This window comes from Prinia subflava, assembly GCF_021018805.1.
Source record: "Prinia subflava isolate CZ2003 ecotype Zambia chromosome W unlocalized genomic scaffold, Cam_Psub_1.2 scaffold_22_NEW, whole genome shotgun sequence".
Lineage (NCBI taxonomy): Eukaryota > Metazoa > Chordata > Aves > Passeriformes > Cisticolidae > Prinia > Prinia subflava.
Window position 1 is genome coordinate 4,685,937 of NW_026960606.1, and position 25,535 is coordinate 4,711,471.

General features: G+C 48.7%; 1 pseudogene; it reads right to left on the minus strand.

Annotated features, from left to right (window-relative positions):
• Window positions 1-1,198: 1,198 nt before the first annotated feature.
• On the minus strand, window positions 1,199-14,400 carry LOC134564871 (tenomodulin-like; annotated as a pseudogene).
• Between the last annotated feature and the right edge of the window lie 11,135 nt (window positions 14,401-25,535).

The window sequence follows — 25,535 nt, forward strand, 5'->3', positions numbered from 1 at the left end:
TCCTGTCTTTTACACAGACCCTGGCAGAGCCTGAAGCCTACATTCAGACCAATTGTCAGCATCCATAGCTTGGTGTCCCCAAGGCTGGTTGGTGTCCCTTGGGATGCCATGTGGGGAGCTCTGCTGTACTGTGTTCCCAGTGTTGTAACCACTTTGTCAGTGCAGCCATGAACAGGGAGGAAGGGATCTGCCCTTTAAACATGCTCACATCCTCATGGGAGCTGCGGGGATGTGAAGGGGGTCTGGCAGCCCTGGGAATGCCACACCTGGCACCTGTGTCTGTTCCTGGCCATGGCAGTGTGCTCCCTTGGTAACACTGAAAGGGTTTTGCCTGGTGACACCTGTGACACCTGCAGGATATCACAGCTCCTTGGCAGCAGCTGGCTCCCTGGGATGAAATCTGGGACCTGGCTTTGTCATGAGCCCTAAGCTCATGGGCAGAAGTCTGCCCAGGGGTGCATGGGAATTTTGGTGTAAGCCTTCAGCCCTGCGGCAGGCAGTGTCCTCAGGGCAGCTGCAGTGTTGAGGACTTGCTTCTTCCCTCCTGCAGTTCAGGTTTCACCCATTTGTTGGTGACAGGGCTGGGGACAGCTGGTGGCACTTGGGATCCTCCACAGGAGTGGACTCCCTCTGACTTTGGCTGCTTGGTTCCTCAGGGAGCTCCTTGTGTCAGCTTCTCCCACTGCCTGTGCTGCACACAACTCCAGAGGGGACAGGTGGCACCCCTGAGCTGTCAGTAACAACTACTGAACGCATCAGGTCATGCTGGAACAGAGGGTCAGGACATGCTGAACAGCCACCAGCACCATCAGGGAGCAAATTAGGGACCTCTGCACGTTCCCAGTGAGACGAATGCTGGCAATGCCTCTACCTGAATTATGGATGCTCCTGACAAGGCAGCCATGCAATTAGATCACTTTGCAGATCCATTAAGCATCAGACTGAGACTAAACAACTTTTCATTTTCTTTGCAATCGCTCCTACAAGATGTTTATTGTTTGCCTCTCAGTGCTCAGCTTGGCGGCGCGGCCTCCCCCAGCCCCGTGGGAGCAGCACAGGGTGCGGGAGTGGAACACCAGGAGGTGCCCCAGCTGGCAGGTGTGCAGGCTCATTGCCCAGTGCCCAGGCGATGCCCCGCTATCGGCTGTGTCAGCATACACCTGGAGGGTGGCAGTGCAGCAGGCATGCATGGCTGGCGCTACACCCTGCCCAGCATCCGTGTGATCCACCAGTTGCAGGGCATGATGATGTGGCAGATGACCCTCCTGCCATGGTAGCAGTAGGGGTAGGGGTAGTAGCCTAGCAGGGGCTCGCAGACGAGCCGGCAGTAGCGGCTGGCACAGCAGCACTGGGCACAGCAGTAGCCTCGCTCATCCCACGGAGGGTGGAACTCCAGCCTGTTCTCCGACTGCCAGGAAGAGACAGAATCAGTGCAGTGAGGGGCTTGTGTGACAGAGGCACCCCAGGAGCATGGACAGGAAAGCCTGGGAAGGCAGTCAGGGCACACCAGAAGGGGAACAGAGCTCCCTGGGAGCAAGGAGACACCCCAAGGGCATGCACAGGGCATCTTAAGGAGCACAGCTGGGACACCCTGGGACCATGGCCAAGGTAGTCTAGGACTGTGGCCAGGGCACCCTAGGATGTGATTTCCTCACTCATGTAGTCATTGACAGGCAGGTCCTCCTCAGTGAGCTGCTGTGCCTGACGCTTGGGCCCCACCTGCCTGTCCTTCTCCATCTTGTGCTCGCTCCCCCCATCCAACCAGCTCTGGCTTTCTATCAGCAGCTCAGGGTCTTCTTCTTCTGCCCCTTCAAGGTTGGCCAGCTCAAGAGCTACAGGAAGAGTCCAAATGTTGCTGTCAATAACCACGGAACAAGGGGACAAATGCAGCAGCAAGAATTAATGTCTACCAGAATTTGGTGCCAAGGTACCCAGAAATCCCACTGGAAAAGCAGTGCTCCATTGCCTCCTGCTCTCACTCAGCCTGGGGCAGGGCCATAGGAGATAATGGCTCATTCCAGCCCCTTGCCCATGGATGAGTGTGGTTGGTACCTCCTGCATGGGGCTGTGGATGTTTAGAAGCACATCCTCAAGGTGAGCTCTGCTGCTGGGAGCTGGATTTGTAGAGCCCCATCAAAGCAACATGATTTGGAGCAGATCATGCCCAGCTACATCTCTCTTAGCTTAAAAAAGAACCACTGCAGCAATAATTTCCTTTGCAAGGGAAGATGCCAGACAGCCTTGGGACACTGCTGTCCTGGCAAAGGCTTTGGATGCACCTTGGTGACACAGCTGGATTCACTGACCCAGGACACTGCTGCAGATGGGGTATAACAGCAGGGACAAGGAAGCAGAAAGGGGACAGCAGTCAAGGACACCAGCCTCCCTCTGCATCAGGGAGCTCTGGTGCCCACCTGCCCTCTGGACCACGAGTGAGCTGGCCAGTACCTGTGGAATCCTCCTGTTTCTAGGAGGCTGAAATCTGATCTTACTCTCCTTGTGTTAACCCCTCCTTTGACCCAAACCCTAAAACTCCGCCCCTACAACACCCTGTAAAACCCCATGACTCAGCCCCTGTCTCCCTCTCCGTTTCCCCCCCCCCCACCTTCCTCCCCCTCCCCAGTCCTGGGGGAAATAAAAATGGATCCTCATGCTTAACAAACAGAGGCCTGTCTCATCTGTTTTCCCTGCCAGTGGCTGCTCCCTCCTGGACTCGATGGTCACTGTTGCCATACAATGCAACAAGTACCTGTGAGTGATGCCATGTGCCTCTGTGGCCGCAGAGCAGAGGGAGTTCTCTCAGCAGGGATTTTTGAACTGGCTCATTCGGCTGGAAGTGGGTTAGAGAGAGTGGGTAATTACACCAGCAGATCTCAGAGGCCACAACCTCTGCGAGAGCTGTGTAGTGAGCAGCTGGAGGTGGCAACCCCGCCATGTGATTTAGATGCAGATGTCTGCTCACACTCTGATGTTCATGTGGTGACGAGAATTTAGGTGTCTCAGTTTCCACCAGTGCTGCTTTCTTTGCAGGTACAAGGGATTATATTTTTTCCTTTGTTATGAGGAGGGTGGCTGTTGCCATGAGGTTCTGTCCCTGGCTAGCCGACGTGCAGTTTCTCCCGCTACCTAATGTAAACATTGGCATGTTTTCCTAACTGTCTCCCATTGTTTACATATTTCTAGTTGGGAGGAGAAAAGGTAATTGACAGCCTCCTGGACCAATGTGGTGTGGAGGTGGGAATTCCTTCCTCCAATCCACAGGCCTCATAGAAAAAGTATAAAAGTAGGTTTTTGTAAATAAACCGGGTCTTCTGCCCGGCATGCTCTGTTGCACCCAGATCTGTGTCCCCAGTCTGTTTTCTGGCTAGGCCTCCACGGTGATAGGTGGCCACTCTGCAAAGTGCAGGGTGGCGGGGAGCCGGCAGAGACAAGTGCTTTGAAGACAAACTTCAGCCCCTGCTATTACATTGGCTATGGTCTCCTGTGGTCATGGGCAACACTGTTCATGTCTGAGATGTACAACGAGGCTGTGAAAGTGGGTTCCCACCATGTCACAGAGGGGGACATGGCAGGGGGGCCACGGTAGGGGGGCCACAAGTGTTTAACAGGACTGTTCCCAGTGAGAGGGCTCATGAACCCCCTGGGGAGGAGATGGCTCCTTGTACCTGCTATTGGCATGGGGTGGATCCAGAAGATGGTCACATTTTTGCAGATATCAAAATTTTTGGAACTCTTCAGGGATTCCTTGTTCTGAATGGACTTTTCCCCAGGCACTCAGACCATAGACTGCTCAAAGTAGGTGGTGGTGATTTCTTATCTCTGGAAGAAGAGCGAGACATTACCCTGGCCTGGTGAGACACCCTGTTCCCACCACTGGCTGCTTCTCCTCCCCTTGGCTTAGAGGCACCTCTTCCCTCCCAGAGAGCAGCTGGACTTCACCTGCCTTGGCTCATGGTGCTCAGGGGATGCACATGCAATACCCCGACAGCCCTCACCACCTTGCTCTCCTCTCTTAGTTCATCATCCAAGACCCTTTTCCTGCGTAGTCCTCACTATCTGGAAGAGCCTTCTGGAGCCACTCTAGTCATTTAAAACACAAGATTAAAACACTTCTGCTCTACTTTGTTCTTAATATTTCCTCTCTCCCTCTGCTACTGATTTTCTTATCTAACACTTTAATTTACTCCTCACAGAAATTCTTTGCACGGCTGTATTCTGTAATTTATACCACGTCTCTGCCATTGCATTAGTCCGCTGTGTGTTTTGGCAGGCACTTAGGGAGGGAGATATATAAAGATTATTGGATGGATCTGCGCTGAGCTCTCTGCCAAGGCAACGTTGCCCGTGTTGGTGGTGGTAGCCCATAGAGCAAGCTGGCAAAAAGCATTTTTCTTTCCAGAAGGCATCTAGAGCTGTATATCTCTTGTATAGAGTTTTTCCTTACAGCTTTGGGAAGTCATAGGAAGTAGCCAACACAACCTGACCCAGTCTGGGTCATTTTTGGAGTCTCTGGTGGAAGCCGTGGGATCAGAGAGGTGCTGCCTGCAGGACCTGGCAGCTTGCAGGCTCCAAAAAGACATGACTAGATCTTAAATCTACATTTATCTCACTGGGTTTTACATTTCAGCTCTCTACCCAGGGCAATGTTCTGCTAAAGCCTGGGAAGTTATATCCCTTTTATGATGGTAGCTGAAAAGATCTATTAGCTTCTTAGGGTATAATCAAAGAATTGGTGTCTGGGAATTTGGGTCATGATTCAGGTAAATGTTTCTGCCCATGCTTCATTTCAAACACATGTCCTGCTGGAGTTTTATCTGCAGCAGCTTCCCTAGGAGGGATTCAATCTGCTAACACCCATCGTCTTACAAATGGGGAGGCAGGAAAGCTGTGCCACCACCAGGGCCTTGGGGATGGGGATGGGGACAGGGACAAAGGACAACTGCTGTCGAGGGACTGAGCTGTCACTCCAGGTCTCACTGTCAGAGAGGAGTTAAATTATGGAGTCCACACTCTTTTCCATGCAGCATGCAAGGTGTGAGGCTTCTTGCAGCAGGATGCAGTGGGCAGTGAAATGGGTGCAGGAAGCAATCAGGCACATCAGTGGGATGAAGGTCCATGCAGGACAAGGAAGTGCCCCAGCCTGGTGCTTCCCACCTCTCAGGTTTGCATGTCAAGAGTTTTCTCAGTTTGCATTTCTTAAATGTGGCTGCTCTTTTAAATCCCTTATTTCTGCTTCATTCTGTTTGAAAACATGAGGCTCAAATCTTGGAGAAAACAATTTGATTGAATTTTTGGTGCCTGCTAATCCTGAGCTGCCTTACAACCTTTTGACTACAACAGGATTATTGTTCTTGATCTCTGGTGTTGTGCTTAGAGGCTTTTGTCTGTCGCTGTCTGTGGGCCTGACATTGGTCTGAATTTAGGCTTCAGGCTCTGCTACTGTCTGTGTGAAAGGCAGGCAAACAACTTTCTCATGTTAGCCTGAGAAATCTTAAAGAGGAATTCAAACAAACCTTGGGAAGTGAGAAACTATCTGCAGGTGGTGTTTTTCCAACATGTTTACTGGAAAGAAATATTTACAAAAGAGTGTAGACGCTGAATAACCAATCATGTTCTTTGTACTGAACTACTCTATAAAAGTAGAATTTAGAAGAATAAAATTTGCTCTCATCTTTACCATCATGGAGAGTCATGTTGTTATTTCTGTGCCGTCCGAAAACCATAGCAACATCTGGTGACCCGACGTTTTCGAAGAAGTTCAGCACAGCCAGGACTGATTCATGCAGCAAAGCTTGAAAATTCTACCTGCCTCCTCAGAGAGGTAAGCGAAGTATCTCCACGTTTTTTCTAAAGAATGCTGGTCCTGCTGACCATGGAAAAAGATAAATCCTGCCAAAAGACAGCAGGTCGGACGGCACCCAGCACAGCTGGACTTTAATTTCTAGAAAAGACAGCCGGGCAGAGGTTCCAGAAAAACCTGGGGAACCCCTCTCCTGAGAGAGGACAGCTTGTGCCTTTCCTGACAAGAGCAGCTGGAATTCTTCGCTGCCGACAGCTTGCCCAGCGCTCCCCCGACCTCTTTCGGTTCTGTCTGGCCGAGATCAAAGCGAGCGTCTGTAAGCCTCTCCCGGCCGGCAGAGACGGCGCTTCCTTGGCTTTTCCTTCTCCTTTCTTCATACCACGGATGGCTGGCAGTGGTTCCTGCGCTATCATCCACTGCGACTAGTCTGTACCGTGACTTTAAAAGATGCTAGCCCGTCCAAGATACAGCTGGTCAGATTCCGACCCGGAGTGTGACACAACGATCCTTTCCTCGTCGGCGTGGCCCAGCATCTGGCCTGCGGACGGGACCGGGATCGAAAACCTTTGATCCCTCTGTATCCTTCTGTGTGTTCAGGGCGAAAAGTTCACTTTATGAGTGTTTTATGCTTTTAACGTTACCTGTGCTTGTTTTTATGATTGCCTGTGTGAGTTTAGGGCTTGTCTTTGTGTCTCTGTGTTTTAACTTTGTTCTTTCCCTTGTGCGGGGTGGGGGATGCGGTGAGACAGACATGGCAGCACGGATGCGATCTCCCTGCCTTCTCTCTCTCTCGCTCGGTTTTTCTCCCGCCCTGCTCCAGGGCGCTGCAGCGGCTGCAAAATCTCTCTCTCTCTCGTTTTTCCGTACTCGGTTTTCCCCCCTCCCCACAGGCGCGCGGGTCGGGCGGGCGCGCAGATCCCTTCCCCGCGCGGTGCCGCTGAGACGGGCGGCTTGGAGCAGCTTTGCCTCTTCGTCCCCCCCCCCCTTCCCCCCAGGGCGGTGAGGGGGGCCACCGGCTCTCCGCTTGAGACAGGCGGCGGGCTGAGCTCCGCCGAGCACCGCTCCGTTGTCCCCTCCCCGTTTCCCCCCCGGCGGAGGTTTTCTCCCGCCGTGTGCAGTAGCGATGAGAGCAGGGGCCAGCGGCCACTGCCCCGCCGGCACACACTTCATCGCTGTTTTCATTTCCTTCCCACGTGAATTTGCACAGCAAGTCGTCATAGGAACCGAGGAGCGGTCTCCTCGCTCCTTTTTCCCCCTTCCCCCCGCCATGAGCGGCGGGGTTCGCTCCCCCACTCCTTCCCTGCGGGCCGAGCGGCTGACTGCGAATAGGGCACGAGGAACTTGCCGTTCCTCTAGACAGCGGATAATGCTGTAGGAGTTGCTTCGCTTGAATTTTTTTTTTTTACATAGAAATGGGGGCCACGTTTGTTTGGATTTCCCCCAGCTCCGCGGGGTGGCCCTGGGGCTCTTGAGCCCCCAAAGCCCCACTCAGGGAGGGCCAAATAGCTTCGCCGCTTTTGAGGTGAGCAGAAGCTTTTCCTTTTAGAGGGACAGTTGATTTTTGTTTGGGTTTTTTCCCTCCCCCCCTCCCTCAAAACATTTCTTTTCAAGGTGTCTCTGTGAACAGAATTGGAGCCTTAAATGCCTGTTCATAATAGAAGAAAAATAACAAGAAATACAAAAAACAAATAAGCAACCTTTGTTACCTTTCGCAGATAACAAGTATTATTAATAATTCTACAGTATAACCATCAGTTATGAGTTTTAAGTGTTATCTCAGTTTTTAAGATATTTGATGTGAATTCACTGATATGATAAAGTTATCGCAGTTCTACAGCCGGCTGCTACTGCTGCTGCTTCTGCTTCTTCTTCTCATGTACTTTGCTATTTGTCTATAATTGCCTGTAAGACACGTGTCACCCAAGAATTTTTCCTTGTTTTCTAGCTGTCCATGCTAGTTTTGCATTCATGATTTTCTAAATATTTTCAGATTTCCAGACAAGGTTATCTGAGTTTGTAAGAATGCCTCCTCTGTCCTGACTGTTTGGGATGCAGTTCCAATCCTGGTCACAGAACATCTCAGGAGCCTGCTGAGCTCAGAGCATCTCTACCCTGACAAATTTAGGAGGTGTCAATTATTATATTAGTTTCTTATTATAAGATTTTTAAGAAGTTTGTTTTTAAAATTGGTATAAGGGATTCCTCTGCCGTTAGAGCTGGGCACTGGCCATGCCTTGGCTCTCTCTGGATGGGAATTGCCTGTTTGCCCAGATGTTTTAGCAAAAAATTACATATGAGTTATTTGACTCAACAATTTGACCTTTAAATATAATAGCTGAATTGATCTTTGAGGTGAACCTGGAATTCCTGCCCGGGAAGGATGAACAGGTTGTCACTGGAAAAGAAGCACTTCAGCTTTTGCAGTTTCTGGGCTGATCTAAATTATTATTAAAAAGATAACATGCAACAATATAACATTTATGTTATGAACCTGAAGAAAAAGTAATTATGAAACCTGGATGTTGAATTTAGACAATGGAGCCTGACAAGTCTGTTAACTTAAGGAGAAGATGTGCCTGTGTTTTATCATTAGCAGATTCAGCAGTCGTGTTACCCATCACCTTTGAGGAGTGAAAAGGGACATTGCATAGCCTTAGTGGCTGTCATATAGACTGCAAAGATGACCATGTGGTTGGAAGTTATGGAGACAACAGAAGTCCTGTGTCAGCAGCATGGTCCTGTTTTCATCGATCATCCTCGAGTCATTCCCTGCTCCAGGCTTCAAGAAGACATCCAGTGATGCTAAGGATCAACATCTTGTCTCAATGGACTTTTTCTTTTCATGTGTTTTAATTTTATAGTAGATGTTGTTTCATTTAAGTTTCCTACATAGATGTAGTTGTATTTTAGGTAATATTTCACGTGCCTTCGGTGTATGTTTTGTAGTTATTAAGGGCTGTTATTTCACTTTGTGGTTTTTGCCTTTCTGGTCTTTGGGATCATGTAGATTTTTTTTGGAGTCAGATATCTTTTTATTGATATTTTTATTAATTTTATTATTTTTTTTTTTTCTTTCTAGGTGACATCCTACAGATATCATGGGCCAATTGAGTGAACGATGGTCCAATACTGCACATCCTGCAATGGGTCTCTGCCCTTTCAAACATCGCATGCATTTTTGCATTAAAAAAAAAAAAAAAAAAAAAAAGGTCAACTCAGGTTGTCCAAATAGTTGGAAAATTAAATCAGTTTGCGGTTGCAGGTGTAATGCAAGGACCACTGTCCTTTGCTAAAAGGCAGAAAAAGCCCTTGTTATCTGAAAGGATGATTCCTAGAGTGATGGATCTTGACAAATTAGACTGCCATTTTTGAGCAGGCTAATGATGTTTTGTTCTTTTCTGTATTAGAATTAGTAAATAGCTAAGCTTGACGCTGGTGCATGGACATGGTTATGAAGGGTCAACACCAAATGCCACAGAACTTCCCTGACCATTTAAGTTGGTGCCCAATGAAAGTTCTGTTTAGTAATTGGTTGATTACTAATGGGACTTCTGGTGTCATGTTTGTCTTTTTTTCTCTTGCAAGGGCCCTGCAGGAGAGGACACAGACACAGACGCCGCCCTCAGCAAAAACTAAAAGGGGGAGATGTGGGCCTGACATTGGTCTGAATTTAGGCTTCAGGCTCTGCTACTGTCTGTGTGAAAGGCAGGCGAACAACTTTCTCATGTTAGCCTGAGAAATCTTAAAGAGGAATTCAAACAAACCTTGGGAAGTGAGAAACTATCTGCAGGTGGTGTTTTTCCAACATGTTTACTGGAAAGAAATATTTACAAAAGAGTGTAGACGCTGAATAACCAATCATGTTCTTTGTACCGAACTACTCTATAAAAGTAGAATTTAGAAGAATAAAATTTGCTCTCATCTTTACCATCATGGAGAGTCATGTTGTTATTTCTGTGCCGTCCGAAAACCATAGCAACAGCTTTCTAATCCCGTCTCTTTTCACTTTTTTTTTATAAGCAATCCTCTGAAATAAGATCATTTTATGAAGTGATCACAACTCATTATTTCTTTATTGCAGCATCTCTGGGAAGGCTGGAGCAGATGGGAGGGCGGCAAGAATGGCAGCCCCTATGCCAGGGGGAGGAGTGGATTTCACAGGACAGAGGGAAGCCCTGTTTTATTCACCTACCTCAAGCTCAGGGATCTTGGCCTCTGTCATCTCAGGTAGGACTTTAGTCTGAGTTTTGATGAAACCTTTTTGAAGTCCCACAAAGAAGATGCTGGTTATTCCCTACAGGATCAAAGAAAACACCCAAAAATCAATCAGGGCAAAAAAGTATGATGAATAACCCATTGGAGGCAGCGTATAGCTGGAGGAGGAGGGTTTAGTAAAATTTTTCCTGTTGCTATTTTTGTGCCAGTTCTGTTCAGCAGTGGTGCTATGTGGGTACTGACAGTGGTCAGATTTTAGGCTTCAGGCACTGGCTGAAAGACAAGCAAGGAACTCTCATTCTGGCCTGGGAAAATCCGAAGGAGGAATCCAAACAATCCTTGGGAGGTGAAAAACAGTTAGCAGGTGGTGTTTTTCTAACTTGTTTACTGGCAAAGATGTTTACAAAGAGGTGTAGGCTCTGAATGACCAATCATATTCATTGTACCGAAGTACTGTATAAAAAGAGGGTTTTGAAGAATAAAGATCGCTCTCCTCTTGCTGTAAGCCTGAGAGTCCATGTCATTATTATCATGCCATCCTTAAAACAATGACAGTGCTAAGATGTACTAACAGTTTCTCATAAGGGATATTGCATTTTATGGTTTGGGAGAACCGGGCTTTTTACAAATATTTTAAGGCAGGTAGTCATAAAATTTTACTCTGCTCCTCTTCTCCTTGTAACTATCATGAGCTCTCATTATCATAAAAATATGCAGAAGAGCATCTGCCTGTTATGGTTATATGAACATTCAACCTCCAGTTCCTGCTAGGCTATTAGTTCAAAATTTTGCCATATGTCACTGTACAGGGTATTTCCCTAAAAATTTTAATTAGGTTTCATAGAGAGCTTTCTACAGTGTCATGAGGTTTTAATGCTCTCCAGACAGACAAATGCGCTGGGCTGAGATAGACAGATGATCATTGTGTTCCTTTGCAAGGGTAAATCCAATAACTAGGTCTCTCTTCTAAGATGTATTTCACTGAAACTGAACCACGCCACTATTAAATACAGGTGGAAGCTTATGTAGATAACACATCTCATTTCCTTTGAGAGCATCCTCAGCATATCTGGGTCTTGCTCTCCTTGATGCAGGAATAAATAGTCCTGGGACTTGCTCCAATGACTTCCCCGTGTCCTTCAGGATCCCATCAGTCCTGCTGCAGGACTGCAGGGTCTCAGGGACAAGCTGCCACACTCACGTTTTTGAAGTCATGGATCTCCAGGATTTCCTCACTGCTATTCCCGCTGCTGAAGGTCTCTATCCTGGCCAGTGGGTCAATTTCCATCACAATCTTCTTCTTCTCGCCATTGCTGAAGAATATATGTTCCATGTCATAAACCTGGGAGGCCAAAGCCACACAGGGGTCAGCTCAGCACCCCTCCAGTTTCACAGGCTGTCCAATGGGCGGACAGGCTGGTGCTGGGTGTGTGGCCATCACTGCTGGGGATCCTGCCGTGAGGCTGGCTGCTTCCTCACAGCCCAGCTCCGAGCCGGAGCAATCACCAGGAGAGCATGAGGAGAGGCAGCTCCCAGGAAGGAGTCTGGGCTGGGTGAAAGGGCAGGCTGCAGCCAGGATGAGGGGTAATGTGTGTCAAGCCTGGGATGTGTGTCAAGCCTGGGAGAAAGTGCTCCTCCCACACCTGCTCCGGGAGCTTTGCCACAGCTCAGCCTTTGCTGGTGCTTTCTGTGGCATGAGCCTGGTTACATCCCAGGCTGGGCTGAATTTCCAAATCCACAGGTACTTCATTCTCCCTTCTCCCTAGCTTGCTTGTTCCACACTGCATCCCTGTCTTGTTTGCTTCATCATAGTGTCTCTAGCTCACCTGCTCAACCGTGTCCTCCCCAGCTTACTCGCTCCATCTCTGTGCCTTCTGTTTTCTCTGAAAGGTGGAGGTAAGAGCCTCTCTCTGCCTCGAGGAGATCAAGGATTGCCTGTGGATCAAAGATCTCCTCGAGGACTGCTGCAGAGCTTCAAGGTGTAGCAGCTGGCTTTCCGGCGGCACTCATCCCCACGGGGAGTGGCGCCAGGAGGAGCAGCCCTCTCCCGCTCGCAGGTGCTCACCACACTCTGCTAGCCCTCGGTCTCTGCAGATGCCTGACCCTTATGGGATGAGTACTGGCAGATGCTATTTGAAGCACAAAAATGATTCTGCTGACGCGGAGAGAGCTGGCGAGCCCTGGGGAGCCTCGTTTCCCAAATCAAACAGTGCTGTGTGGAAGTAAAGGGCTTGTGCAAATCCCCTCAAGTGCTGCTCAGAGAGCTATGAGATGTTTTATAGTGCTAAAAATGACACTTGCTGGTGAATGGTTGAAATATGTCCCTCTGCAAGGCTGTGATGAAACCCTCGTTAGATGAATCATCAGCTTTGCTGGCCAGTGCGGAGGCTGCTGTGCATAGGGCAGAGCCATGTCCAAGGCCACCCCTCAGAGGAACAACTCTTCTTTCAAGTTTTTTTCACTGTCCAGTGACATGAAGGAAGCTTGAAGGGTTTCATGTTCTTTAAGAGTTTCATTCCCCTTGGCTGATATTTTTGAGCATTACAAACTTCCAGCCGCCCCCCAACCTGCTTTGTCCTGAGGACTCCCAGGCCAGCTGGAGAAGCCTCATAGCCACAGGAACAGGGCTGTGCAGTCTCTGGGAGTGTCTGTGTGCAGCTCCACTGCAGGAACAGCTCTGTTTTCTCGTGGCCTCACACCCTACTTGCCTGCCCATCAGGTGTTGGGGAGTGCTGGATGGACTTCATCCTCCACCAGTGCCACCAGTGAGGACACCAAGGGCCTGAGTTCTGGATGTCCTTTCTGAGGCTGTGGCATTGTCTCTGTGCTGTCTGCTTGGAGAAAACCGCCCCTCCAGGGGTTAACAGCCTCTTCCCCTCATGGCTGGCATGACCTCTGTTTTTCTAGGAACAGTAGAGACTTTATAATTTCTTGGCAGGATTCTGGAGGAACATATGGCTTTTATTGTTTTTTCTTTTATTTCAGGGGGTATTTATTTCTATTTGCTGATAAGAAGATAAAATTTCCAGCAAGCAGGGTGCTTCCTCTGCCTGGCAGGAGGGCAGCCTGGCCAGGCTGGAGTAGCTCCAGGATAGAGCAGAGAGGAGATTGGAGATGCCAGCGTGGGAAAGAGGCTGCCTTGGCTGTGCACAGGAATTTTGGAGATGTTCTTAAGAGCCAGCAAAACCTACTGATGATGGGGTGCAAAGCAGGGCCTCCTGGATGAGCATGGAAATGCAAAGGAAAGAAGGATGACAGGGGCACCAGGCAGGCTGTTGGTTTCAAGGTTAAAGGATTTACTTGGGGTGTGGGATAATAAAGGGTTTTGGCAGCACTGCCAGGATGCTGGGCAGCAGCGGGCAGAGACAGCTGGAGATGCAGAGTCCTGCTGCAGCCCTGACATGCTCAGCACTTACAGCAGTGTCCATCTGCAGCTGGGAACAAACGAGCCCAATCCAGTTATCAGGAGCTCCACCAGAAGCTAATCTGTCTCACTGTCCCTCACATTGCAGACATATTAAAGTAAGAAATATAATCCATGACAATCAATTACCACTGCGTCCTGGCTTTCTCTCCTCTTTATGTGGTGGCATAATGACTTTTCCACTGGTTTCTGGCAAGATAATTGAAATGAAATGGAAAATATTTTCTTACTTGTCATAAAATTTGCTGCCAGTGAAATAAGAGTAACTTAACTTTTCATGGCGTAGCTCCCATCCCCTGTAATTGTCAACTGGGGAAAGAATGCAGTGTCAGGAAAAAACCCCCAGCCTGTATAAAGTAAAAGCTAGTTATGAATAATACAAAGATTTTTAAAAGTCCCGTGAATACCTGTGGTCTGAGAAAATGCATTTTGTGACGTTGACTGAGTTTTGGAGAGCTGTTAAAAGTTTCAGCGAGTCAAGGGGAGAGGGACAGGTCTGTCTGGGGAAGCAACGCTATGAAATATTGGATCAAAGAGTTTTTACTTACTTTTCTAAGTGCTGGGTTCCAGAGGTATTCGACACCAAAAAACATCAGAAAAAGAGAAAAGAGCAGCATTCTGAAGAGCAGTCCACAGAGCTGATACCCGGAGCAGATCTGCGGCTTGGCTGCCTCTGCCTATTTAATGACAAACCAGTGATAACCAGAGTGTGCTGAGGGCTCCTAGAGGGAGAAGGACAGGCAGATATCAGATATTTCTGGCACTGTAGGGATGCAGGGTGACAATGCAAGCCCTGAACTTAGATTCAGAAAGTGGCAGTCCTCCGGGCTGTGCCGAGCCGTCCCTACCATGGTCCCTGTGTGCAAGGAGCCAGCCCGCTCCGAGGTGGAGTTAGAGAGGCTTTGGCTGCACATGCGGTGGGAAGGCTGGGCCACAGCCACCCCCACGGAGGGGCAGCCAGCTTTCCTGCAGCACCTCTGGCCGCAGGGCCCTGACCATTCCCACGCCGCTGGAAACACACCTGCGTGGAGCCCCACAGTGCAGTGGCTGTCAGACATATCCAGGGCCATGCTTCTTGTTTGATCTCTGCTTCTGCCTGAATCTTTTGCCCATGTGCCAATGGCTGGAGGTGCCCAGACTGCCGGTCCCATATGAGTTTGGGGACAGGGACACTGCTGCACAGTTCATGCATGTGTGGGAACAGCCCAGGAGCTGCCAGTGGGGTCCCTGCATGGCAGGGAGACACGGGCGTGGCAAGGAGACATAGGTATGTGTCTTGGGTTATGTAACCAAAAAAAATGTATATTCTATTTCATCTGTAGAAAGCCATTGGGAGATGGTTTCTTTTTATCTCTTGTAACTCCAGGGGGGGGAGGGGGAATGCCTTCTGACAATTGGCCAGCTGTTAAAACCAGGTGGGACAGTGTTTCTTATCTCTTTCATCAACCTCGTCCACCCTCTGGGGGATATCTTCTGTTAATGGGCCATTAAGGCTCACCAGTGACATAACACATGACATCATCCCATTGTGAGATTCTCCACCCAGTGGAGAGGAGCCAACCATTCCCTACCCAGATAAAAATGGGGACACAGGGACCCCAGACATCCTCTTTTTCCACTGGATTCTCAGAGGAAGACCAGACTCATCTCATCACCACTGAATCCTGTCTACAGGATCATCTCTACTCCAACAGAAACACATCTGTCATTCCAGGAAGACTTATTTGGACTGCTTCCAGCACCCTGACAACAGGGTGTCAGGTCGTATCTCTGACACTGACAGGGTTTTTTAGGACTTTTGTTTGTTTGCTTGTTTGTGTTCTTTTTGTACTACTGCATTTGTATTTTTTAATATTCCTAGTAAACAACTGTTATTCCTATTCCCATATTTTTGCCTGAAAGCTCCTAATTGCAAAATTGTAATAATTTGGAGGGAGGGGGTTTTTACATTCTCCTTTGCAAGGGAAACTCCAGTTTTCCCTGACAGATACCTGTCTTTCCAAACCAAGACAGCATGGCAGGGGGACATGGGCATGGCAGGGGGACATGTGTGTGCACACAGGTGAGTGTAATGGGTGCAGATGTGAGCAGGGTGTGCCTGGTTGTGCATGGGCATGCAAGGTGCGCACATGTGCAGCGCCTGTGTGGGGTGAGGCCTGAGCTCTCCACCTTGTGCACAGCCTTACCCCAAAGTCGGCGTGGCCAGGAATTTCCTCACTAATTTTTTTTTCTTTTTCTATGTTAAAAAATTTCCATTTGTTGAAATCGTAGCATTTCTCCATGGAAATGAACCCATCTTAAGAAAGGCTTTCAGAAATCTGGCATGAGATTTCTGGTCTGAACAGGATGAGGCTCCCTGGTGTAGAAGAGCTGGCATGGACTTTTTTCCAAGCTGCTTACTCTAATAAAAACCCAAAGTGCATCATGTACTAATTAAAAATGCACTGAAAAAAGAAAATCCACATTGAGTTTTGCTCAGGATGAGAAATGGTAAAAGACATTGCTTTTAGCAGGTCTGTGTCTTGGTTTGAAAGACAGGTATCTGCTAGGAAGGGGACAGGACCTCCCTAGAGATGGAGAATTCAAATCCCCTCCCTCCAAATTATTCTAATGTAGAAAATTAGAGGCTTTCAGACAGAGGTATGGGGATAGGAATAACAGTTCTTTACTAGTATATATGAGAAAACAAACAAACAAACAACTACAGCATTAATAATAAACAGAACCAAGAACCTTGAGGGCTTTCTTTCACAAAAGGCCTGGGGCAGTTCGATCTCAGTGCCCCTGTGGGACTCCAAGAGGCCAAGCTGGAAGGGTGGAAAGTCCTGGGCTAGTGGATGAGATGAGGAGCTCTGCACTGGTAGCTGGAGCGGCAGGGGTGTCCCGGCAGGGCAGGGCAGTGCAGGGCTACAGAGTAGCAGGAAAGCCTCAAAGCTCCAAAGAAGCAGCGGCGGTGGGGGGGAAGGCTAGAGAAAACGAGCTCAGGATTCCTGGGTACACAAGCAGATGACGGTAGATTTCCCAGGATGAGGCAGAGGCAGAGTGATGGCCGCGAACTCTTCCTGCAGCGAGTGGCAGCTTGACTGTCTTCCTCAATGCTGAGAGCAAGAGTGAGTTCCCCTCCTCCAGCTCTGTCTTTTTACCTTTCCCAAAGCTCGTCATCTCTCCCCTCTGAGGGAAACTACCAGACACTCAAAACAATAGGTGTAGCCTTGTGCTGCCATCTCCTTTGACTACTCCCTTTGTTTCTGGTTAAGTAATGTCATTAAGGTTTCTTAGAAACTTATGGGAAAATATTCTGTAAGTGGAAAAGAGGCAAATCTAACCCCCAACAGTCTGGCACTGGCTTTGTGAGCACTGGGATGTTGCTGCTTGCAACCTGGGGTAAATACTGGAGGGACAGAAGTGGAGGTGCTGAATAGCTTGGAGAAAGCACTGTGCACATGTGTGCTGGGAGTGTGCCCTGTTGTGTATATGCTCCCTGCAAAGGGGTTTGGGCTCCCTGGCCTGAGAGCAGCAGGAGCTCCTCACCCCACAGCCCCTCAGCAGTGCCAGGGGTGTAAAACACACCGGATGGGTTTAATATCTGAGATGTACATAACAGAAGAGAATCATACTGATGAGGTTATTTGGAGGAGAAAAAAAAACTTTTTTAATGGAAAGCAATCACAGGCAGCCTTTGGAAATATCTGAGAGGTTTTGGAAAACTAAATGCAGCAAATGTGTGCAGACACCAGGTTTGTCTATCTCCACTTCCAATCAGAAAGTTCCATCTCAGAAGCTTTTGTTTTTCACTGGAAACTCAAGTATTTGAAAACATTTTCTTTTCCTGTCAAAATTAGAGTTTCAGAGGAAAACTTTGGAGCAACTCTACTGAAAGATGGTTCTGATTACAGGAGAGAATTACAGCAGTGCTGCTAAGCAGACAATTGATCAGCAGATCTTCACCATATCCCCCACTCAAGGCACAGGAAATACTGCAAATACCACTCATAAACAAAATAAGGCATTATCATTTTATTACTGTGGTAAGGTAAATGTCAAGCTTTTTAATGGAAATCGCTGTAACTCCATCAGGAGTCAGGTGTCTGAATTAGCTTCAAGAGGTGAGAACCTCCCAGGGCTGGGAGCTAATAAAATTTAATAAATATCACAGGTCCCTTCCAGCACTGGAAGTGCTGGGCATAGAGAGGCCAGGATGGGTGGTGGGAGTGTGGGGGATCCTGTGGCTGGGCTGGAGCCCTTGGCCTGCTGATCCTGCACAATTGGGCACTGCTGCCCAGGAGGGCTGGGAGGCAACGGGGGTGAGCACAGGCACTGCACTCCCACTCGCAGGCATGCGTGCACAGCAGCCCCAGGGCCAGCTCAGCCCAGAGTGTCCTGGCCCCACAGAGGGCAGGGAGAAGGATGAGAGCCTTCCATGAGCTGCTCTCCACGGAGAGTGTTATGAATAGCCAGCCTTGGATCTGGGGTTTGACAGCAGCAAACCCCTGTGCAACCCCAGGTGTCTCCCCTCAGCACCTGTGGCTGTGTCACAGTCACTGGATCTTGACAAGGAGACAGATAGTTGGGATGCAGAGAGGGACAGAAACTGCAGGATGATACTCAAGAAAAATGTTGGGTTCCCCCCCCCTCCATTCCCCAATGCTCTGGCTCAGACTTCGGGGTTTTGGAGGGAAAAAAAAAATTTTTATGAAAAGACAAAAATTTGGGGGGAAAACTTCTTAGTGTCCTTAAGATGACAACCAGGTTCTCTATATAAAAAGCAGTTCTGACTAAAATCTCCCATTAATGCAAATGGAGAGGGAACAGTAACTAATTTTCCATGAAGCTAATGAGAGTGAGTGTATATGACGGGAAAATTTAATCTGATGTGAACTGAGGAAGAGAAGCAATACAGATATTAATGTGTGACTAATTGATACCCAGAAGAAGATTTGAAATTATTAAAAGGCATTTGTCTTTTATACAGGACAATAGGAGGCTCATTGGCTGTGACTGGTGCATCCTTTCAGTTTTCTACTCCTTGTTCCGATTTGCCCAGAAAAATCTATCATGTCTGCAGCGTAGCTTGACTGCTGCATAAAATCTCTGTGCCTGGAAATGTTATACTAAGAAATTCCTTCTGGACAGCACAAAGGATTGTACATGGTGTGAGTGGAGGTGAGCAGCCTGGCAGAAATAAAATTGGTCCCCAAACCACTAAAAAGCAGCTCCTCAAAGCAGTGGGGTTTGGGCAGCAACCTCTAGCTGAAAGCCTCTTGTGATTAATATCATGCTCTTTGTTATAATGAAAAACCCATTAAGGTCAGTGGCAGCATCTCTGAGCAGCACTAAATTGGAACGATGGAGACAATGAAGTTAAAAATGAGCCATAATATTAATGTGGATAGTGAATTAATTGGGCTTTTCCATAGGTAATAAGTAAATCATATCATTTACTGTGGCATGTGGTGCCATGCAGCTCTCACTGCTGGCAGTGGTGACACCTGCTCCTGGATGGAGTCAGAGGAGCAACACAGAGCCCGAGGGACCCCGCTGTGGCCCTTGTCCTTGTCTGCCACTGGGAGATCTCTCAGTAGGGAAAATGCCTCTTGCTTTGCTCTTTTTGGTGCTTCAGCTCCAAGCATGTCCAGAATGCTGAGTGACAGCATGGCTGAAGTGCTGCATCCCTGCCCTGAGGTGCTTTTCCCTCCATCCTCAGCTGTGCTGTCTGTATCCCTTTGCAGCTGCACCCACAAAGTTTTACCAGACTGCTGGTAGACTTACGGAATGGCTGTTCCTCTGATTTGGGTGGATCTCTCGGGAAAGGCTTCCTTAGCCCAGAAGATGTGCAGGACCACCAGTCAGCCCTTGACTGTCTCCTGCTGCTTTTGTGCCTTGTGCTGGGATGCACTGTAGGGGCTAAGGGCAGGGATTTGTACCATGGTGAAGCATTTGCAGCATGTGGCTTAGGCTGATGGCTCCCTCTCTGTCTTGGTCTGGTCCGGTGGTGAAGGTGCTGCGACCCTCCTTGCTAGAAGCGTCTTTAAAAAGACACCTAGATCAACGGAGGCACAGGCACTCTCAGGGAGAAAGTGATTTAGTTCTTGGTGCACTCTCAGGTGGAGAGTGATTAGCTCTTTGTATGGCTGCCTGAGCAGCAGAGCCACATTTGCCACCCCAGGCAACACGGGAGTAAAAGCAGTGAGATGGGATCGTTCTGATCTCCAGGAGAGCTTCTTTATTCCATGAGGTCCGGAGGGGGAAAGAGCCAAATGTTCCCAGGGGAGAGGGATTATATAGGGTAGCCAGGGGTGGGGTTTCACAACTTGGCCAATGGGGAAAGGAATTGGGAAAGGGATCAATCAGGGGAAGGATCCAAAAAGAACCAATCAGGAGGGGTAAAAACCAGGAACAAGGGGAATAACCAATAAGGTATGAAACATTAACAGAGAACTGCAAAGGCTCGTGGGTCAAAGTACTTTTGCTCACCTTGAGCTACAAGGAAATCTTTCAAAGGGACTTCCCAAAGGATAGTCCCTGTGAACTGAGGCAGCCTAGGGGCTGCTCATGGGTTGAAGCACTTTTGCTCACCCTGAGCTACAAGGAGGTCTCCCAAGGGGACTTCCCAAAGGGAAGTAGCTGTGAAGTGAGGCAGCCTAGGGACTGTACACTCTCCAAGGGAATGAATTGTCCTCTATGCATGGTCCAGGGACCACCACACCTCTCCACCACCCCACCTCTCCACTTCCAGCATTATGGACAGCAAACAGAGGAAGGGATAAAATCACATATAAGGGAAAGGTGCTCATTAGCCAGTGCCTGATTACCCAGAACTGTCTTTGCTTCAAACCATCCAATTTTTGGTAACATTTGCCAGATGAGAGGATGTGTGTCTCCTCTTATCAACCAGCCACATGTAGCCTCAGCCGAAGGTTTCAGTAAGGGAGATTTCAGTAATTGGCCTATTCATCAGTCGCTGTTTATCTTAAGTTCACATCATTGTAGTGAACTCTAGAGACATCCTCGATTCCACTTAAGAAACTTAATCATTATGATAAAAGTGCTCAGGGAGTTGGAGTTCATGTTGGAGACGCACATGGCCATGTGGCACTCCAGCAGCTGCTACTCACAGTAAATTACTCAAAATTGTCAAAGCTTTGGGACAGAACAGAAAAAGATAAATTTGTGGTGGCTGCTCTGATGGAGGTGCCCAGAAAGTTATTACGGCAAACACGCGCTTCCCCTGCTCACAGTCCATGAAAAATCCCACTCCTCTGAGCTCTGGGGACAGCTGCCTCAGTGCTGCTCTCCCAACTCCCTCATCAACAGAAGTTATTGTTGGGGGTTAGATTTGCCTCTTTTTTTTTTCACTTACAGAATTTTTTCCCATAAGTTTCTAAGAAATCCTAATGGCAGTACTTAGCCAGAACAAAGAGAGTAGTTGAAGGACATGGCAGCACAAGGCTACACCTATTGTTTTTAAGTCTCTGGGAGTGTCCCTCAGAGGGGAGAGATAACGCAAGCTTTGGGAGAGGTAAAAGACAGAGCTGGGGGAGGGGGGCGCACTCTTGCTCTCAGCATTGAGGAAGACAGTCAAGCTGCCACTCGCTGCAGGAAGAGTTCACGGCCATCACTCTGCCTCTGCCTCGTCCTGGGAAATCTACCGTCATCTGCTTGTGTACCCAGGAATCCTGAGCTCGTTTTCTCCAGCCTTCCCCCCCACCGCCGCTGCTTCTTTGGAGCTTTGAGGCTTTCCTGCTACTCTGTAGCCCTGCACTGCCCTGCCCTGCCGGGACACCCCTGCCGCTCCAGCTACCAGTGCAGAGCTCCTCATCTCATCCACCAGCCCGGGACTTTCCACCCTTCCAGCTTGGCCTCTTGGAGTCCCACAGGGGCACTGAGATCGAACTGCCCCAGGCCTTTTGTGAAAGAAAGCCCTCAAGGTTCTTGGTTCTGTTTATTATTAATGCTGTAGTTGTTTGTTTGTTTGTTTTCTCATATATACTAGTAAAGAACTGTTATTCCTATCCCCATACCTCTGTCTGAAAGCCCCTTTAATTTTCTACATTAGAATAATTTGGAGGGAGGGGATTTGAATTCTCCATCTCTAGGGAGGTCCTGCCCCCTTCCTAGCAGATACCTGTCTTTCAAACCAAGACAGTTATAAACAGCACCAGAGAATTTTATCCAAATGCCAGTTTCATCTTGATAAATAACAATTTCATGTCTCTGTTCTACCAGATGACTACACAGTTTTACTTCAAACTCAACTTCTTCCGAAATACTTCCCCATGCACGAGGCTTAGCTCAGCTATGGAATGTTTGCTGAGCAGTTTTTATTTTCACTGAGCTTTGAATACCTGTAATGCAAAGACCAAACCCATAATGCTGCACTATCGTAAGTCACTTTTCCCAATAAAGAGCTGCTTCCTACTGGGACAACTAAAATATAATTGAAAGCTCCATGTATTGGTGCCACACCGAAAAGCCTTTTATTAAAAATAGTTTGAGGGTTGTTAAGGAATAGTCTGCACCCTCCTCTGGAATGTGCAAGGAAGGAGAGCAAGAAGAGGATAACCTGGGGGCGATGGGTTGGTGTCTTGGTTTGAAAGACAGGTATCTGCTAGGAAGGGGGCAGGACCTCACTAGAGATGGAGAATTCAAATCCTCTCCCTCCAAATTATTCTAATGTAGAAAATTAAAGGGGCTTTCAGGCAGAGGTATGGGGATAGGAATAACAGTTCTTTATTGGTATGTATGACAAAGCAAACAAACAACAACAACTACAGCATTAATAATAAACAGAACCAGGAACCTCAAGGGCTTTCTTTTACAAAGCCTGGGGCAGTCTGATCTCGGTGCCCCTGTGGGATTCCGTGAGACCAAGCTGGAACGGTGGAAAATCCTGGGCTGGTGGATGAGCTCAGAAGCTCCGTGCTGGTAGATGGAGTGGCAGGGATGTCCCGGCAGGTCAGGGACAGTGCGGGGCCACAGAGTAGCAGAAAGCCTCAAAGCAGTGCCAAAGAAGCCGCGATGGTGGGACAGGGCCCACCCAGCAGGGCAGGAGTTGACGAGCTCAGAGTTCCTGGGCACACGTTCCTGGGCACACGAGCAGATGATGGTAGATTTCCCAGGACAGGACAGAGTGATGACCGTGAACTCTTCCCGCAGCAAAAGCAGCAGCCCGACGGTCTTCTCTGATGCCGAGAGCAAGAGTGAAACTGCCCCAAAACTTGTGTTATCTCCCACTTCCGAGGGAAAACTCCCAGTGACCCAAAAACAAAAGGTGTAGCCCACTGCTACAATCTCCTTTGGCCACTTCTTTTGGTCAAGCACTCACAAGTACCCAGTAGTTAGTCTCCTAGCAACTTATGGGGAAAAATTCTATAAGTAAAAAAAACAAAACAAATCTAACCCCCAACAGCTGGTGTCTCCCCTTGCCCTGCAGCGATCTCTCCATCACCTGTCACCCAAAAGCACCACAGGGTGTTATTGTGTTCCCTGTTCATGGCAGCAGACAGATGCTTGGAGTGATGCCAATGTTCTGCTGGCAGCAGTTAATTGCCATCCGGCTTCATTAGCAGCAGGCAATTTTGTGATGACTGTGTCTGAGGGGAAGGAGATGGATGAGGCTGGCCTGGTTGCTCAGAGAGGTGCACGTGTGGGGCTGCAGGTGTGGGGGTGCAGTGCAGGATGCAGGGATGCTCTGGGTACCAGCAATAAACTCATCAGCACGTGGAGAGGCACCAGGGCCCTATCTGAGGAACTGCCAGGTCAGTATCTTACCTCAGCTGAGAACTTGGCAGGGGGAAACCTACAGGGAGAAGAAAAAATTTGGTAAAAGGGACTTCATTGCTCTGGGATTGTGTGAAGAGAATAACCAGCATTTTATCACTGCTTAGCAAACCTAAAGTGTTTAATGTTAACATATTGAACATTTCCTACTGAATCAGTGCAGTACCACGTCTCCTGCCTTATTTTACTGTCACCTGATACATGCATTAATGTTGTTTACTCTAAAGCATGTAAAGAGAGTTGTGATTACTCCCACATGCTACTAATCAATAAAGGATCCATTAAACTGAAGAATTTCAACACAGTTAATTTTTCTTTGATTGTCATTAAATCTCCCATTGATGGCTTTTACCATTAATTGCCCAGTGATGATGCAAACAACATTTTTCCTCATCCTTTGAGACCACAGACAGCTGCAGCCCAGTGATGGGAGGATGAATTCCCCAGGTCTCCTGGGTGCACTGAGGTTCCTGGGGAGATTCAGAGGTTCAGGAGATGGGGCTTTGCCTGGTTCTTTCTCAGTGAAGTCTCCTATCACCGCAAGCCTAGCTAGATAAGGACACTCAGGAGACAGAGGTCTGGGTTCAAACAGAGCAGCAGGCAGGAGAGCCAGAGCCCGAGTTTATTTACAAAACTCAGTTTTATACATTTCCTATGGGGCCTGTGGATTGGAGGATGGAATTTCACCTCTCAAACCACATTGGTCAAGCCAACTGTCAATCAACTTTCTCCTCCCACCTAGAAATATGTAAACAATGAAAGACAGTTAGCAAAACATGGCCAGTGTTTATAGTAAGGAGCGTGAGAAGCTGCAAACTTCTGCTTTAGTATGAACGCTCAGCAAACTAGGGAAATTCATGGCAACAGTCTCCATGCAGCCTCACCTGTTTCCCTGCGCCTCCAGCTCTGCTGCTGCCACTTTCCCAGCTCTCACACGTACAGTCAAGCTGTTCACAGCCCCAGGGCCCTTTTGGAAAAAAACCAGCTATTTTAAAAATCAATAAAATAAATAAAACAAACCAAAGTCAGCATGATTGCCCACATCTGCCTCAAATAGAAAGAAGTGATGGAAGGCTCCATAACCCCAGGAGTTTTGGGGATCATCAGCTGATGCTGGCTGCCCTCTGGATGTTTCCTGGCAGCTGGGGGGCCCTGGGGGGTGCCCAGATGGGGGGGGCACTCTTGACATCCACGCTTCTTCCTGGGGCATCAGGTGTTCCTCATTGTAGTGGTGTGTTAATGAGTTCTTTATATTTTATAAGTTTTTCTAAGTTCTTTGTAAGATGGTTTGTTCCTTGTACCCCCCGGTTTTGCCTTCCTGTTAGTTGCCCCTGGAACTCCCCCAGTAACTGTTACGTGTCAATCCTTTCCCCCCTCCTCCCTGGAGCCTGCCTGTCATCTCAGAGCCCTGCCTCAGAGCTAGAAAATTCTATCAGGGGCCTCAAGTGATAGGCTAGGTTCAGGGAAAAACCCCTCCTCTCCCTTATGTGTGGTCCTCGTTTATGTCAGTCACCTTCCTAGCCTCTTCTGTGTTGAACCCAATTGGTTGTACCCTCCTCACTGCCCTCTGTACCGCCCCCCCATAAAAGGGGGTCGGAAAAAGGCAAAAGTGGCTCGGTTAGAGCAAGTTCTTGGCAGGTGGGGAGGCTCCACCTGACCCCTCAAATAAACCCCCTTGGACTTACTTGGCCGGCTCCTCCCTTTATTCTCCGCCGTCCTTTGCCCCTTTCCACCTGTGCCTTCAACGTTTCATCGGAACCAAGACCCACTGGATCGGCTTGGCTTGCGCTGCTCGCCAGCCGTACCTGCTGCTTGCTGCGGTGCCTGAGCTAGCCTGGGCAGGGCAGGACCGCGTTCTGAAAGGCACCTGCGACACCTCATGAGCAAAGGTGGTTGGAGCCAATGCTGCTGAGCTGCCTGGGAGGGTATATAGGGGATGGGGTGGCTCTAGGGAAATTTGGGGCATGCCCTTGTCTGGCAGAGGGGGGCTGCAGGGCTCCCAGTAGCAATGTGTGCTGAGAGCTGAGGATCAGCAAGAGGAAACATAGACAAAAGAGGTAGGAAAGAGATGTGGGAAGAGGTTCTGGTGCACGCAGGTGAGGTGGGAGCTGTGGGTCAGGGCAGTGAGGTGGGCACTGACCAGCCCTGCAGCTGTGGGCAGTGGCACCTGTGCCTGGCTGGGCTGTGAGCCCACGGGGCAGTGATGGCAGGGGATAGTCTCCTCCTCCTCCTGCCCCACTTTCTCTCCACCTCAGCCATGTGTGATGGCAGATGAGCTGCCAAGGGGTGCAGAGGGGACACGATGAGCATATTGGT